The sequence below is a fragment of the Carcharhinus amblyrhynchos genome, chromosome 4 (genome assembly GCF_965287045.1).
Source record: "Carcharhinus amblyrhynchos chromosome 4, sCarAmb.v2.hapA, whole genome shotgun sequence".
Lineage (NCBI taxonomy): Eukaryota > Metazoa > Chordata > Chondrichthyes > Carcharhiniformes > Carcharhinidae > Carcharhinus > Carcharhinus amblyrhynchos.
In genome coordinates this window covers 29739396-29756195 of record NC_137327.1, presented here as the reverse complement: position 1 = coordinate 29756195, position 16800 = coordinate 29739396, and the positions used below count along the sequence as shown (strand labels likewise).

General features: G+C 42.5%; 1 long non-coding RNA gene across 1 annotated transcript in view; it reads left to right on the top strand.

Moving 5' to 3' along the window:
* LOC145341894 (uncharacterized) overlaps positions 1–16800 on the top strand; it is a 151324-nt gene that overhangs the window by 107705 nt on the left and 26819 nt on the right. The window contains exons 3-4 of the long non-coding RNA XR_013886461.1: positions 11112–11192; positions 12729–12841. This is a non-coding gene — a long non-coding RNA (uncharacterized LOC145341894). The remainder of the gene's footprint in view (positions 1–11111; positions 11193–12728; positions 12842–16800) is intronic.

The following is a 16800-nucleotide window of genomic DNA, read 5'->3' as shown; positions in this document are numbered from 1 at the left end:
CCACTATCTCAGTAAGCTCCTCAGCAAGGATGAAGAATTAATGCCCAGGGAAAGCAAAAGGAACTGCACCAGGGATAGCAAAGGTGGCATGATATTTTAGCTCAATTACTTGGTGTATGGTCAAATCTGTAAAACGCTCTCTACCCTTGTGAAGAATCAATTTGATTCAAGAGGTAATTAGATATAGCTCTCAGGGCTAAAGAGGGCAAGGGATATTGGGGGTAGGAGGGGGAATCAGGATATCGAATTTAATGATCAGCCATGATCATAATGAATGGTGGAGCAGGCTTGAAGGGCTGAATGGCCTACTCCCACTCTAGTTTCTATGCTTCTATGTGTTGTTGATCATTCATATTGAAGAATGCTGGAAATTCAGTCGTGGCAGGCTAAGAGTTAAAGTAGGAGCCTGCCACCATTTAGAATGAAGTCATACAATTTACCACCTCAGTCCAACTGCACTTCGTAACATCTTAATATTGAATCATGGATTGAAAATCTCAATCTGGCTCAGTGTCTACGCTTAAGAAAATGAAGTTCTCAGATGTGGGTGACACTGGCATTTGCCCCTGGCTGCCCTGCGAAGGTGGTGGTTGACCTTCTTTTGTAGCAATTATTTCACAGCTGAGTGGCTGGCTGGAGCACTTCAGAAGATATTCAGTGTTAGCCCCATAGTGTGGGACTGGAGTCACATGGAGGTCAGGTATTAGTGAACCAGTTGGATTTTTTGTGACAATCTAGCAGCTGTCATGCTATTTTCTTTCTGATGCCACAAGCGACCAGATTTATTGAATTCCTTTCCACAACTTGCTGTGGTAGGATTTAAAGTCATGACCTCTGGGTGGATGGTTCAGTCCCAGAACCACTATGCCCCTGTATTTTTTTCTGGAGTAAGCCCTGGTGTGAATTTAATTTCTTAACTCTTTGAGGATATTTTTGCTTCTGGAGAAAGGCGAGAAACAGCTCGTGACTTACTGAGGAGTGCGAATGCGTACTTTACATCAAAATAATTCTCAGTATTTACGTCAATCAGCTCATTAAAAATACACTTGTACAAACAGGAAACTGTTGTCAGTTGTGAGTTACGAAACCTTTCCAACAGTGAAGAAAAATCATTTGCTTTGGTGTTCCAGCCTTATCATGTCCTCAAGACATCACACAATCCTTCATTTCCAATTAATTCCTTTGAAAGTGCAGTTCGTATTGTTATGTAGGGAAATGAGACAGACAAATGTATACAGAGCAAGCAACAGATGAAATATAGGATGAAATAATCAGTGTTTACTGGTATTGGTCGAGTAAGGAATGTTGGCCCAGAGATCAGAAGAATTCCCTGCACTTTGAATGATGCAATGGAATCCTTTACAACCACCTAAACAGGGAAGCAGAACTGTTCTCTTTGAGTCGTATTTATAAATGCAATCTGAAAACTTACTGGTGAAAAACTCATGTCTTCGCCAGTCTTTTCTTGACATCTTCTCTAGTTGTCCATCCCTATTTTTTCTTTACATTGAAATGTCGACATTCCATGTTCGCGATTTGACTCTATAGTTTGAATCACAAATTTGATTATGTTTTGGCATGGAATATATGTGTTTTATGCTATACTGGAAGTAGACCCAAGGGTCTACCTGGCTTGTGTGAGTGTGTTGCTTACAGTTAGTGAGTCATGGGTCATAGCCAAGAGAATGGCAACATAAAAAGGAAAAGATGGTTAGTTAGTGAGGAAATTTCAGGCTTTCACTTTGGAATATAGCATAGTTAAACCTCATTGTTGACATTCAGATAGCTGTAGAGAGCTCAGCCATTTTGCTTATCATGCTTACTAATGGAATGCAATGACAGAAAATTGAATTGGAATAAAGAATAAAAAGGATAGAATTATACAGAATTTGTAGAGCAGAAACAAGCCGAAGATGGTGGAATTTGAATTCAATAAAAACATCTGGAATTAAGAATCTACTGAAGATCACGAAACCGTTGTCGATATTCGGAAAAACCCATCTGGTTCACTAATGTCCTTTAGGGAAAGAAATCTGCTGTCCTTACCTTGTTTGGCTTACATATAACTCCACAGCAATGTGCCTGACTCTCATCTTCCCTCTGAAATGGCCTAGTAAGCCACTCAGTTCAAGGGCAACTAGGGATGGGCAATAAATGCTGGCCCTGTCAGCACCATCTATGTCCCACGAATGGATTAAAAAAAAAGTTGACACACGTGATCCTCTTTCCACTTCCTTTTTCTTGCTCGATCCACATTATCTTTCTATTCTTTATTCCCTCAGGCACACCTCCAGCTTCCTCTCAAATGCATCTCCTTCATCTCAACCTCAACATGTGACCGTGAGTTCCATATTCCCACCACGGAGTATGCACAGTTTAGATCCACACTTATAAATATCATGCTGATGTCAGATGCTTTAACTTAAGTGGCGCACATAGGTAGAATATTTTATTAATTCTTTCCTAGGATGTGACATTGCTGGCTGGGCCAGCATTTTTATTGTCCATCCCTATTTACCCTTGGGAAGCTGATGGTGAACCACCTTCTTGAACCATTGCAGTCCTTGTACACATACAATGCTGCGTGGGAGGGAGTTCCAGGATTTGATCCAGCAACAGTGGAGGAACAGTGATATATTTCCAATTTGCAATGGTGAGTGACTTGGAAGGGAACTTGTTGATGGTGGTGCCCCATACACCTTGTCCTTCTAAGAGGTAGAGGTCATGGGTTTGGAAGGTGCTGTGAAAGTACACCAAGGCTCCTGTTGCAGTGCATCTTACTGCTGCCACTGGGCACTGGGGGTAGAAGGATTGGATGTTGAAGGTAGTGGATGTAGTGCCAAGCAAGCAGGCTGCTTTGTCCTGGATGGTGTCGAGCTTCTTGAATGTTATTGAAGCTGCATCCAGGCAAGTGGAAGGCATTCCACCACACTCCGGACTTGGACATTGTAGATGAAGGACAGGCTTTGAGATGTGAAGAAGTGAGTTACTGTCCACAGAATTCCCAGCCACTTACTTGATCTTGTAGCTACAGTATTTATAAATGGCTAGTTAGATTTCAGTTCTGGTCAATGGTGACCCCTGGGATGTTGATAGTGGGGGAGTGGTAATACCATTGAATGTGAATGGGGTTGGTTGTATTCATCTTTACTGGGGATATTCATTGCCTGGCATCAGTCTTGCTTGCCACTTGTCAACCCAAGCTGGAATGTTGTCCAGGTCTTGCTGCATATGGGCGTGGGTTGCTTCAGCAGCTGAGCAATCCCAGATGGTGCTGAGCATTGTGTAGTCATCAGGGATCATCACAACATCGGATCATATGATGAAAGGAAAGTCATTGATGAAGCAGCTGAAATTGATTGGGTCCAGGACACTACCCTGAGGAACTCCTGCAGTGAATACCTGGACCTGAGATGATTGACCTCCGACAACCACAATCACCTTCCTTTGTGTCAAATATAACTCCAACCTGTGGAAGGTTTTCCCCTTGATGCTGAATTATTCCAGTTTTGCAAGGGCTCCTTGATGCCCTCCTTAGTCAAATGCTGCCTTGATGTCAAGGGCAGTCGCACTCACCTCACCTCTGGTGTTCAGCTCTTTTGTCTATGTCTGGACCAAGGCTGTAATGAGGTCAGGAATTTATAGGGTCTGGTGGAATCCAAACTGAGTGTCAGTGAATAGGTTTTTGCTGAGTAGGTATTGCTTGACAACACCTTCCATCACTTTATTGATGATCAAGAGTAGACTGATGGAGCAGCAATTGGCCAAGGTCAATTTGTTCTGCTTTTTGTGTACAGGACATGTGTGGGCAATTTTCCACATTGCCAGACAGATTTCAGTGTTGTGCCTGTACTGAAACAGCTTGGCTAGGATGCAGCAAGTTCTGAAGCACAAAGTCTTCAATACTGTTTTCAGAATGTTGAACGTTTCTTGATATGACGTGGAATTAATTGAATTGGCCGAAGACTGACATCTGTGATACCGGGGACCTCTGAAGGAGGCTGAGATAAATCATCCACTGGGCACTTCTGGCTGAAAATTGTTGCAAATGCTTCAGCCTTGTCTTTTGGTCTAATAGGTGATAGCAGCTGTGGACATGGCTCCTTGCCTGCCTAGATAATGGTTTATGTGCTACCTATGACTGTCACTGATGGAAGTTTTGTGTATTTTTATCAAACTCTTCTGATGGCACTTTACAAAAATGACTTAGATTAATGTCACTTCACAATCTAAAATTACAGTGAGAATGGATTGACCAGTTCAGAACTCTCTCAAAATCATACACAGATACATTTCCATCAATAAATCTACACTCCTCATACCTTGATGCAGCCATCCTGCCCCAGTGATTGACATTATCACCATTGAATGTCTGTCTCCAGGAGAAATGTCTCAGTTCCCAAATTAGCTAGCCATCAACATCAAAATAACTTGAACATCGTCTCATTTCACCAGAATATTGATCCTCACAAGCTTACTGGATTCAAGGCTGGTTTCCCATAAAAGAAGTAGCCACTTTGTCTTCTTTTTTTGTGGACCAGTATGTACACATACATTTATGTACAATTTCTGGGCTTGAAAGTGCTTTAGGCTTTTCTGTCCCTGTGTAATATTACAAGATGGACAAGAAAGCCAGTTCAGGGAATACCTGGAGACTGCTGAATGCAAGCTCTGCATTATTTAAAGGCAATTTCCATCCAAGATTTCAAATAAAAATATGCACTTAATGATCACAAATTTAATCCTGGCCATATTTTATTGGTGATGTGTTTCATCAACATGTTCCACAAATGCGAGCATTTGTTGACATATTAATGCATTTTTGACATTCAAGCATGCATGTTATTTGCTATGTATTAACTCTGCCATCCTTGAAAGCACCAGATCAAACATTTTTTCTGTACTCTAGGTCCGTGCTTCCAGTGTGCGGTCTAAAAACATGCAAAAAAAATTTTTTAAAGCTCACACGCTTTGTGCTAAAAGGGAAATTGTTTGCATTTATATAAAGTTTAAAGTTTATTAGTGTCGCAAGTAGACTTACATTAACACTGCAATGAAGTTACTGTAAAAATCCCCTAGTCGTCACACTCCAGTGCCTGTTCAGGTACTGAGGGAGAATTTAGCATGGTCAATGCACCTAACCAGCATGTCTTTCAGACTGTGGGAAGAAACCAGAGCACCCAGAGGAAACCCATGCCGACAGGGGGAGAATGTGCATCTGCAAACAGAAAATGAACCATTGAACCCAGGTCCTGGCACTGGGGAGCAGCAATGCTAAGCACTGTGCCGTCAAAACACTATATTAAAACATAAGGCCATTTTTCTTCAGTTCTCTGCCCAAAGACAGATCCAACCCACAGTGCCACGATCTCCACCACAGATTGAAAAGGAGATGGGTCTCAAACCCACCCTGCTGGACCAAGGGTTGAACGCTGTACTTTTGGCATGAATTTGATCCACTTCTGCCTTCCAGGCAACCGAGCAAACCAGCTCTCCAAGGAGTCTGTATTGCTGTCCCAACATATAATTTTACATGCATGCTGCAATCCCAGAGTTATAAAGTGTGTTGTTCAAGACTCCAATTTTCTTTCCAACACATGATTGATAAGGAATCTCTTCCACTGTTTGCCTTTAAATTCATTAATGTGATCTGGGTGTCGCTGGCTAGGGCAGCATTTGTTGAATGTTGTTGGAACTGCAGTCATCCAGGCAAGTGGAGAATATTCCATCACACTCCTGACACGTGCCTTTTATGTTGTGGGCAGGCTTTAGGGAGTGAGGAGGTGAGTTGCTTAACACAGGATTCCTAGTTCCTGATCTCTTGTAGCCACAGTATTTATATGGCTGATCCAGATCTGTTTCTGATCAATGGTCACCTTCAGGATGTTAATGGTGGGGCATTCAGTGATGGTAATACCATTGAGTGTCAAGGGATAATGGTAAAATTCTCTCTTGTTGACAATGGTCATTGCCTGGCACTTATGTGGTTGAAAGTTGCTTGCCAATTATCATCACAAGCCTGGATATTGTCCAGGTCTTGTTACATTTGGGCATAGAATCCCAAATCGAGTCTGCATGGACCACAATCTTACACAGGCCCTATTCCCATAACCCCACCTATCTACCCTGCTAATCCTCCTGATGGCCTCCTTCTGCATTATACGGATTCTATGATTCTAAGTCTTTTCGGTTGTTCATCACAGATTGCTGCTGACAAATCTCTGAGGGTGGAAGCCTCTGGCTTTGAATGTTTCCACCTCCTGCATAAGTTAGATGGTCTGAATAATTTCACATATCCTCTCCTCTGCTTCAGAAAGAAACTGGGAAAGGACTATCTCCTCAAACTTCAGCAGCTGCCTCAGTATGGGCTTAAACTAACACTCACCCTGTTGTCTCTCTATGATCACGTACTGATTTGGCTTAGAAGCACACCAAATTTATGTAAATTGACTGACTGTGCCAAACACCACACCTGTGTGTTTCCACCTCCCTATGCAAGGACCTTGTAAAATAGAACATGCTGTTTGTGCTGGCAGTGTGTATTTCGAACTGACCTTTGACAGCGTGCCCCACTTGAATCGCACACTACAATTTATGCGTAATTAAGGAAGTGGAGAAAAGGGGCTGTGGCTATACTTGCACCTTGTTCCTGAAGCAGCTTAACATTTATATTTCTGCCAGGCCATTTATAGTTCATCAGCAATCATGAATAGGATAGCAGGCGATGCTTACCTTCGCAACTCTTTTGGTTCCACTGAAATGTTAGATTCTTTCCCAGCCCAGTCTAACAAGGTTTGTGTATCTTTGTTTTATTTTCAATATTCTTCTGCATTGGCATTGCACTCTTCGTTATGAAATAATGCATCATGCAGGCAATTGTCCTTCAAATAGGGCCTGCCTTCTAAACATTTCTCTCAGGGTGAAACTTCAATACAAGTACAAATTAAATCTAGATGTTTCTGTTGCACACAGATAACAAAATTCATATCTTTTGAAAGGGAGGCATTATAAAGTGATAGCACTATAGCAACATGCATTTATATAGTATTTTTAACATAGTAATGTGCCCTAAGGTGCTTCTTAAGAGTGTTATCAAACAAAATTTGGTATGACTCCATATAAGGCGATATTAGGTCAGATGACTCAAAGTTTGATCAGAGGTAGGTTTTAAAAAGGGTTTTGAAGGAGACTAGTGAGGAGGAATATGTAGTGAGAGTATGGTTGTGTGGCCCCTTTAAGTGGGTGTTCCTTGAGGTCCATTTGTTCGAGCCAGACTCTATGGAATGTCGTGCTGGGAAACTGAGCCAATCTAATGCAAGGGCACATATCCCGGATTGGGAATGATTGGCAGTGAAAACCAGAGAGGGGTAATGTGTACACTCGCAGAGTTATTTCATCTGACCCTATCATTGGCTCTTCCTCCCATTCACCAATTATTGGCCCCTTCCTCCCACCTCCCAATCATTGGCTCCTTCCTCCCGATCATCAGCCCTTCCACCCCAATCATCAGCCCCTCCCCCACGATCATCAGCTCCTCCACCCTCCTGCCCCCCCCGATCATTGGTCCCTTCTCCTGTTCCCTCCACCATAGTGTCTGAGTGGTCACCTACCTCCATCCACCACTCCCTCACTCCGCCTACAGTGTCAGTTTCTCCATCTGCTTCCAGCCTCCACCATATCTAAATGAACCATAGATCATAGATCATAGATCCCTACAGTGCAGAAAGAGGCCCTTCGGCCCATCGAGTCTGCACAGAACACAATCCCACCCAGGCCCTACCCTCATATCCCGACACATTATACCCAGTAATCCCTCTAACCTACGCTTCCCTGGACACTAAGGGGCAATTTCTTACCATGGCCAATCAACCTAACCCATGATGCTGACTCTGGGGTGTGCCTGTTGGCCTAGGTTGGCATTGCCAGGTTGGCATTGCCAAGTTGACATGGGGCCATCCTGGCATCCTGCTAGGCCAGCGGCAATGCCAGGGGACATTTTCTAGCTATAACCTGGCCATAGCCCTCTCCTCCTACCTTTGCGCCCCCAGGGTGATCCCCACATCCAGGTGAACCTGTTGTAAACTGCGCAGGGGGTGGGTTAATTATATTAAAATCAAATCAAATCCATGTAAAGCAGTTCACACCTGTTATGGATGTGAACCTGATGATGTTGCTGGTGAGGGGAAGGGAAGGTCAGAAATTGCACTCTTGCTGGTGAGATCTGTGACTTCTGGATTTTGGGCTTCCAACAGCTGTTGCAAGCATATCGAGCATGGGCTCAAGATTGCTCCTATAATCTTCTCATGCACAGCATCTGAACTGTCTCGATAAAAATGTTGGATTCTGCTTATATCCATAGCCAAATCATAAAACCAGTTATAAGAAACATTTTGGATCTTTTCTTCACATGGTACCCAATGCATACCATCCCCTTCTATTAATTGGGGAGGCACGGTGGCACGGTGGTTAGCATTACTGCCTTACAGGTGCAGGGAGCTGAGTTCAATTCTGGCCTTGGGGAACTGTCTGTGTGGAGTCTGCACATTCTCTCTGTACCTGGGGATGGGTTTAATCTGGGTGCTCCGGTTTCCTCCCACACTCCAGAGGTGTGCAGGTTAAATGCACTAGCCATGGTAAATGGGTGGTGTTACAATGATAGGATGGGAGAAAGAGCCTGGGTAAAATACTCTGTCAGAGAGCTAGCACAGACTGCATGGGTTGAATGGCCTCTTTTCCACTGAAGGGATTCTATGATTCTAGTTCAATTCTCCTCCCTTTGGGAGCAATGGCACCTACAGTTACTTTTCCCCAGAAAAGCACAGAATAAGAAAAAACATTAAACCAAATACTTTTCAACGGTTAGGCTTTCTTTTGTTGCATTCTCTTCACATCCAATTTATAATTGAAATGTTTAAGATTATTCTGCTTTTAAACTAATACAAGTTTGTTTTGCGGAAGATCTTCTCTGTGAGTTATCTATTCTTTTTCCTTTTATAATATCCACTACTGGATAATGTTAGCTCTCTACATGAAACACATTCAAATGCCACTGTTTACGGAAATTGTAAAGTTAATTTGGTAATTAAGAATGTTAACACATGAAGTTCGTGAATTTAGATTCCATTGTGCTGCTGGTGCTATGGAAGACATGAAGCAGGGAAATGAAGCTGCTCATGCTTCCAGTGTGCCCACCGCCAAGCTTCCTGCTGGGCACTGAGCTAGGACGGGCATGCCATGCTACACAGCTAAGAGCAGGACTGGGATTACACAATGATATCTAACAACCAGTCCACATAACAGCCCAGTGCCACATATGTGCCCAGCCTACCAGTCTATGACGTGAATCCATTGTTGGCAGTGCCTTTGGTGTTCCAGCCTTTACGACTTATGTGCGATATTAGAAACATATTTCTGTTTTAATAACAAAGTGTGCCCTACAGGCAATATGGATGTGTGCCAACGAGGTGGAAGTTGCTGCAGTTACTTGCATGCTATCTCTATGATGTTGTGCGGTGCCGAGAGTGAATTGTTGTTGGCACTTATTGTAAGGCATGGTGCAAGAACACTTTTCTTGGCAACCTTCATGATTCCTGAAAGTTTCTCCCTCATCTTTCTCCGTAGCCTGGAAGACAGAATTTACACAGTGAGCCACATCCATTTAGACATTATAAAATTGCTCGTAATTGGTTGGTAGGGGGTGTGACTCAATGCCAAAGACAAACACCCTTCTCTGAAATATCCTTTCTACCAAGACATCCAAAGTTATATCCCCAAATAGAGGCATCCTCTTCCTTGATATTCTTGTTGTGGTGAAATAAGACAGAAAGCTTTCTCAGCGAAATGCACAGCTTTGGTTTTATGAGCAGGATGTTAGGATTTCTTTCTCCATATATCCTGCTGTTTGATTCCATGAGTTCCTCTTGCATTAGCCAGTCTGTGACTTAAAAGAGTTGACCTCATGAAATGTCATACAGTTGCTTCAGTCTGCTGCGGGTGTTCCAGCTATCAATGTACAGCAATACTACTGCCACTGTAATACAGCTGCATAATTGACCCCAAATAGGCTTCTGGGAGTGATTCTTTTCAATTCTCATCCTAACCAAAAACCATTCAAGCTTCAATCTCCCAGTTTATGACTTTCCCTGACCCTTTAACTGATGAAACGACTGATTCCTGAATAAGATGCTGCAATGGTCTCAGGCAGGCAGCCAGCATCAGGGGCTGGCAGGTCTGGGGGCCTTCATTGTCTAGTTGCTGAAATGAAGTGATGAAAAATCTGGACTGATGTCTTACACTATTTCCCAATCAGTGGTCCCTGAAGTGGAGAACCCAGTTGTGGAATCTGCCTTATTATTTGCTGTAAACATGGCCATTTATCCAATAGTCTCTATGCAACGTAATTTCATTTGCTTATATTGTACCTTTGGAAGAATTGTAAATCATGCGTTCCATGGATTGAATGAATTATGGAGATTGATCAATTATTGACAACCACGTTTGATTATTTTTATGAATGTTGGTTATGAAATTATTTTAAATTCATTTCAATGCTTGATTTGTATTCAATAATGATTATCGAAATGCGTGATGTCAGGTAGTATGACATTATATAACTTTTAGACGTTTTCATCAAAACATACACTCAATTGATTGTCAGCTATCAATGATTTTGTAAGAACATTAGTATAATAGAAATATTAACTATTGTTATAGGATAAAGAAATGTTATGCTTAACTCCAGAGTAACGTGTCTGATACATTCATAGAATTTTAATGCATTAACCCATGTAGCATGATGCATACACATAAATCCTGATCCAAACTTCAATTTTCCTATTTTTGAAATTGGGTGATGATTTAAATATCAGTTCATTGTCGCCCTAGATTCAGAAACACTATGGAAGTCTCAGTAATTTTATGAAAAATGTGTTTTTTATGACATGAATGTGTTTATTTATGCCATAACATGGCTCATTGATTCTGATGTACATCCCACACCCCACGTGGGTAGCACATGGACAAATTCTTTGTCCCTAACTCAGCAGATTTAACACCAGCGCTGCTATTTTGGAGCTCAATCCATCAGCTAACGGTGTCTCTTAATCATGCAGGTCTGAGCATGCGATTAACTGCAGGAAGGGCCCCACGCCCTGTCATCTGATCTCTTTAAAGGGTTCATCAGCCACTTACAGGTTAGTTATTCATCAACTTCTACTGACTGTTGTTGTCATTGTACAAGTGTTTGGTGTTTCCTAAAGTTTTTTAAAGTAGTTAAAGTCAACAAAGTTGTCTGGCAGATGCTGAAAGGTGTTGGCCTGACTTGAAGGATTTCGAGCAAAGATGCTCCCAGATATATGTGCAGTAATGTGTATTCCATTGGAATACAACATGACTCGAAATTGGGCCAAGGACAGAGAGAGCAGGGCCAGTTACTAGAAGTGAGCAAAGTTGGCGGAAAAGGGCTCTCAACTGGTGGCAATCTACCCAGGATGTGCAGGGACCAATTCTCTGACCTTAGCCTTAGTGAGGAACAATGTGTGAGATAACTGTACTTCAATGAAATACATCAGCATCTACATTCACAACTACAAGCTCAGAGCCTGCAATGGAAGTGATGTGAAGATGGCCATTTTATTTATTCATTCATGTGCATGTGGGCTTCGCTGACAAGGCCAACACTTATTGTCCATTCCTAATTATCCTTGAGAAGGTGGTAGTGAGCTGTTCTTCTGAACCATGTGCTGTAAGTACACCCACAGTGCTGTTAGGGAAGGACTTCCAGGATTTTGACACAGTGACAGTGAAGGGCTAGTAACACAGTTCCAAGTCAGGATGGTGACTGGCTTGGAGGGGAACTTCCAGTTGATGGTGTTCCCATGTAATTGCTGCCAATGTCCTTCTAGATGGTGATGGTTGTAAGTTTGGAAGGCGCTTTTAAGTAAATCTTGGTGAGTCCCTGCAGTGCATCTTGTAGACGGTTCAAGCTGCTCTAACATATGGCTTTGCATTGGGCTTCTTCAGATTGGAATGGAGGTATTTGCAACATCTTGCAGCTTGCCATCCACTGCTTTGTAAGGGAGGTCTCTGTGGGTCCCTAGTCAAAAAGAGCAGACTGCAGTTTAAGTTTTCTTGCCAAAAGATAGCAGAGGAGTAAGCACAAGGTTTTGTGAAGATTGCAACCTTCCCCATTGACTACAATGCATATCACTTTGAGGGGGTTGCAAGTCAACTCTTGAGATGCACCAGAACTGAGAGATGTTTCATCACTCAATGTCCAGCTGGTGCACTATCATAGGCAATGAATCATGAAGGTCAATATCCAATACGCTGGGAGAAGGCATGATGTCTCCATTCTGCCGCACCCAGCTCTATTTGAGCCTACATAGTAAACCTAATGATGGCTGCTGGCATTCACTCTCAATCTGGCTCATGATCCCAGTGCAGAATCCATGCACTTATTTAAAGGAGATGTATGAGGCAGATTTTTTGCACAGAGGGTGGTGGGTACCTGGAACTTGCTGCCTGGGGAGGTAGTGGATGCAGATACGGTAGTGACTTTTAAGTGGCGTCTTGACAAATACATGAATAGGATGGGAATAGAGGGATATGGTCCCCGGAAGGGTAGGGGGTTTTAGTTAAGCTGGGCAGCATGGTCGGTGCTGGCTTGGAGGGTCGAAGAGTCTGTTCCTGTGCTGTCACTTTTTTTGTTCTTTGTTCTTTGTGATCAGCCTTCCTCCAATGTCAGTGCTGCTGCTACAGGGAGTACACAGAGTTTTAGCATGCTTGAACATGATGCTTACTGCCTGGACCAGTCTGGAGAAGTCCTACAGTACTTGGCTGAGTAAGTGACAAGATTCCTGATGATATGCTGCATGCTTAAGAACATCAGTACCGTGACAGCACAGGTACGGCTCCCAGCGAAAACTCCATCTGCCATTCATTGGCCCACTGGCTCAATTGATCAAGATCCCGTTGTAATCCCAAATAACTTTTTTCACTGTCCACAATGCATCCAATCTCAGTGTCATCTGCAAACTTACTAACCATGCCTTCTATAGAGGTACAACAAGTTATGAGGAAGGTAAATGGATTGCTGTTGATTATTACAAGGGGGATGGAATATAAAAGTAGGAAGCATTTGTTACAGATGCACAGGGCATTGGTGAAACCATATTTAGAGTGTTGTGTTTTGGTCTCCTTATTTAAAACAGGACACAATAACATTAGAAGCAGTGCAGCTGCTTGACTGATTTACTTGACTGATCCTGGGATGAAGGGGCTGACTTGTGAGGGAAGGTTGGGCAGGTTTAGTCTGTATCCAATCAGATTTGGAGGAATGAGAGGCGATCTTTCTGAAACATAAGATCCTGAGAGGTCTTGACGTGGTGGATGCTATGAGGATGTTTCCCCTTCTGGGAGATACTAGGATGAGAGGACATTGTTTAAAAAAAAAGACACATGGAACACTGGTTCAACACATGACTCAATATCACTCTTTATCATCCTCAATGGAAAATAACATTCGGTAAAGTGGAAAGCCAACTCTGGATCTAACCTGAGGTTAAATTTGGCCCTGATGACTGTGTGCCTATACGGGGAATCCCCTAAATATTTATTTGTAATCATCCCATTTAAGTCAGAGATGAGGAGAAGGTTGTCTCTCTCTGTAAGTCTGTGGAATTCTTTTTCTAGAAAGTGGTCATTGTATGTACTTAAGCCTGAGATAGTTGACTGACATGGGGGTAGAAGGTTATATGGGGTATTCAGGAAGGTATCAGAAGCACTTCAGGTACCATCATATCAAATGATGGAACGTTCACAAGGGGCTGAATGGCCTACTCCTGCTCTTAATTTGTATGTTTATATGTTACAAAGCCTGTTCCAGCCACAATGCATCCTCCTTTTAAGTGACGCAGGCTGCCTCTCAGCAGTTCAGACTCACTTTAACTTATGGTGGTCTCGTCATTTTGGTCTCGGTACTGTGGTGTGAAGCACAAGTAGTACTGGCTGCTCATTGCAGTCATGGTAATGTGGAAGCAGTGAAAAACTGTGCCCTCACATTGATCGTATTGCGGTACTCTCGCCCACTTTCAGAGGCCATCCAGTCCAACACCCTGCACCCCATGAGTAAAGGCTGTGATCCAACAACATCCTAGCATCACTATCCCTTTAAAACATTTCTAGTTACCATCTTCAATTCCTTCTCTGTGTTCTGTTAGCACATGTTATCTAATGCATGAAAGAATATATTGTTTTCTATGACTCAGTATCAGTCCTGCCCTCCCAAAAACAAAAATACATTATTTTAATTATAAGGTTGGCAAATTCATATCAAAGTAATTGCGATTTATCACAAGTCCTGTAAATCTGTATAATTTCAGGATGATTTTTCCTCTAATAAACACTCACAATTGTTTTTCTTTTAATCAATGCTTTTCAAACTTTTCCCTGAGAGGGATCCCTTAAAGCAATTACAACTCCAGAAACCTGCAAATACTGACTCCCCAAAAACTCTGATCCTAAATTCCAAAGACAGTATCTCCTGCCCAAAGGGAGACATAGCCCTGTAACTGCTGTAACTGCACTGCAGCAAGAAACCTAATGACACATTCTGCAAGACTTTGGGAGTATTTTTCACCCAGCTTGCTGGCTAGGAAACCCATGGAACACTGGTTCAACACATGGCTCAATATCACTCCTTATCATCCTCAATGGATAATAACATTCGATGAAATAGAAAGCCAACACTGGACCTAATCTTAGGTTAAAATTGGCCCTGTTGACTATGTGCCTAAATGGGATATCCTTTAAATAGTTTTTTTTATTTTTTCATGGAACCTGGGTGTCACTGGCTGGCCAGCATTTATTGCCCATCCTTAATTGCCCTCACTGAATGGCTTACTAGGCCATTTCAGAGGGCAGTTAAGAGTCAACCACATTGCTGTGGCTCTGGAGTCACATGTCGACCTGACCAGGTAGCACAGCAGATTTCCTTCTCTAAAGGACATTAGTGAACCAGGTAGGTTTTTTCTCCCGACCATCGACAATGGTTTCATGGTCATCAGTAAATTCCCAATTCCAGATATTTTTTATGGAATTCAAATTACACCGTTCGAACCCAGGGTCCCTAGAACATTAGCTGAGGTGAGACACACAGAGATAGAAGCATGGCACCCTCTGACCACAAAGGTACTTCTCTGGGGCTAGGTTGATATTCCAGGGTTGGGGATCATTTTGGAAGCAGGCTTCCAAGCTTGGGTAACACTGCAGACTGAAGGTGTGTTTATACTGCAGCCTTGGAAGTGGGAAATGCTGAGTGGAGGAGATGGTGTTATGGGGTTGGTAACAGCAATAGCTGGGATTTAATGGAATATGTCCCAAAATAATTTCCCATTCCCAGTTAAGATCTAGTTGATGGAGGCTGGAAGAAATATTTGTTTGGATTTTAACAACATAACTAATAGGTTACTAAGTTAACAAATATGAAATCAGGTAACATACTGAATTTTGAGAAACTGCTCACACTACACAGTAGACTAGATGAACATAAACTGGACAACTTTTGTGGATCCCTTTGGATCCATTTGCAGATCTCCTAGATCCCCTTAAACCCAGTTTGATAAATAATGAGTTATTACATTACAGGATTACTAAAATATAAAGTTTCAGATCTCTTCAATGGAAGTTCAAAGAAAATATAACCACTAATTAAAGAAAATGATCAGGTTTGCAGAGGCAAACATATCTCTCTGGGACATCACATGAAAAATGATAGCTTGTATATCACTGTTTCCCTTCCCTTCGCACACTAACATTTGGTAAGGGCCTACTTGGCAGACAAAGCATCAAGAATTTAGCAATCCAAAATAGGGTCATCTGTCCATCGTTCTTTCTAACAAGACATATAAGATCCTCCAGCTTCTAAACTACTGGTTGAACATTCATCAGATCCAGACTATTCTCTGGAAACAGGCAGGCACTTCAACAAATTTCCACTAAAACTCATTTACCCAATCGCTCTTACTCATGAGATGAACAAAGAACAAGAATCAAATTGCAGTTTAACCCAATTTTATTAACAAATCTTTATCAGACTGTCCCCAAAGATATGCAAGGTAGATTGATTGGTTGTGCTAAATTCCCCCTTAGTGTCAGGAGCACCAGTTGGGTAAATAAGTGGGGTTACAGGGATAGGGCCTGGGTGGCATTGTTATCGGTGCAGACTCAATGGGCCAAAAAGCCTCCTTTTGCATTGTAGAGATTCTATGATTTTATGTGAAACCAACTCTCAATTCGCACAATAACTTAATATTTTCTACTATTTGTCTGAGAGTTCTGATATTATGTGCGTTGATGAACTTGACCGAGTTGCCAGGACCAGACTCTGCCATCTCTCGAACTCAGGTCTTCTTCACGAAAGTTGGCCTCACACATTCCCTTCCGTCATCACTGGGTCTCCGCCTAGTGTTTGCTGCAGGTTTAATCTTCGCTAGTGGTCGAGTCGAGTATTTGCTGCGGTTGGCCTTCAAATGTCATAAGAACATAAGAACATAAGAAATAGGAGCAGGAGTAGGCCATCCAGCCCTTCGAGCCTGCCCCGCCATTCAATAAGATCATGGCTGATCTGTTGTGGCTCAGTTCCACTTTCCCGCCCTCTCCCCATAACCCTTAATCCCCTCTCTTATCAAGAACCCATCAACCCGCTTCTTAAAAATATTTAGCGAGGCAGCCTCCACCACTTCAACGGGCAGAGAATTCCAGAGATTCACCACCCTTTGAGTGAAGAAGTTCCTCCTCAAC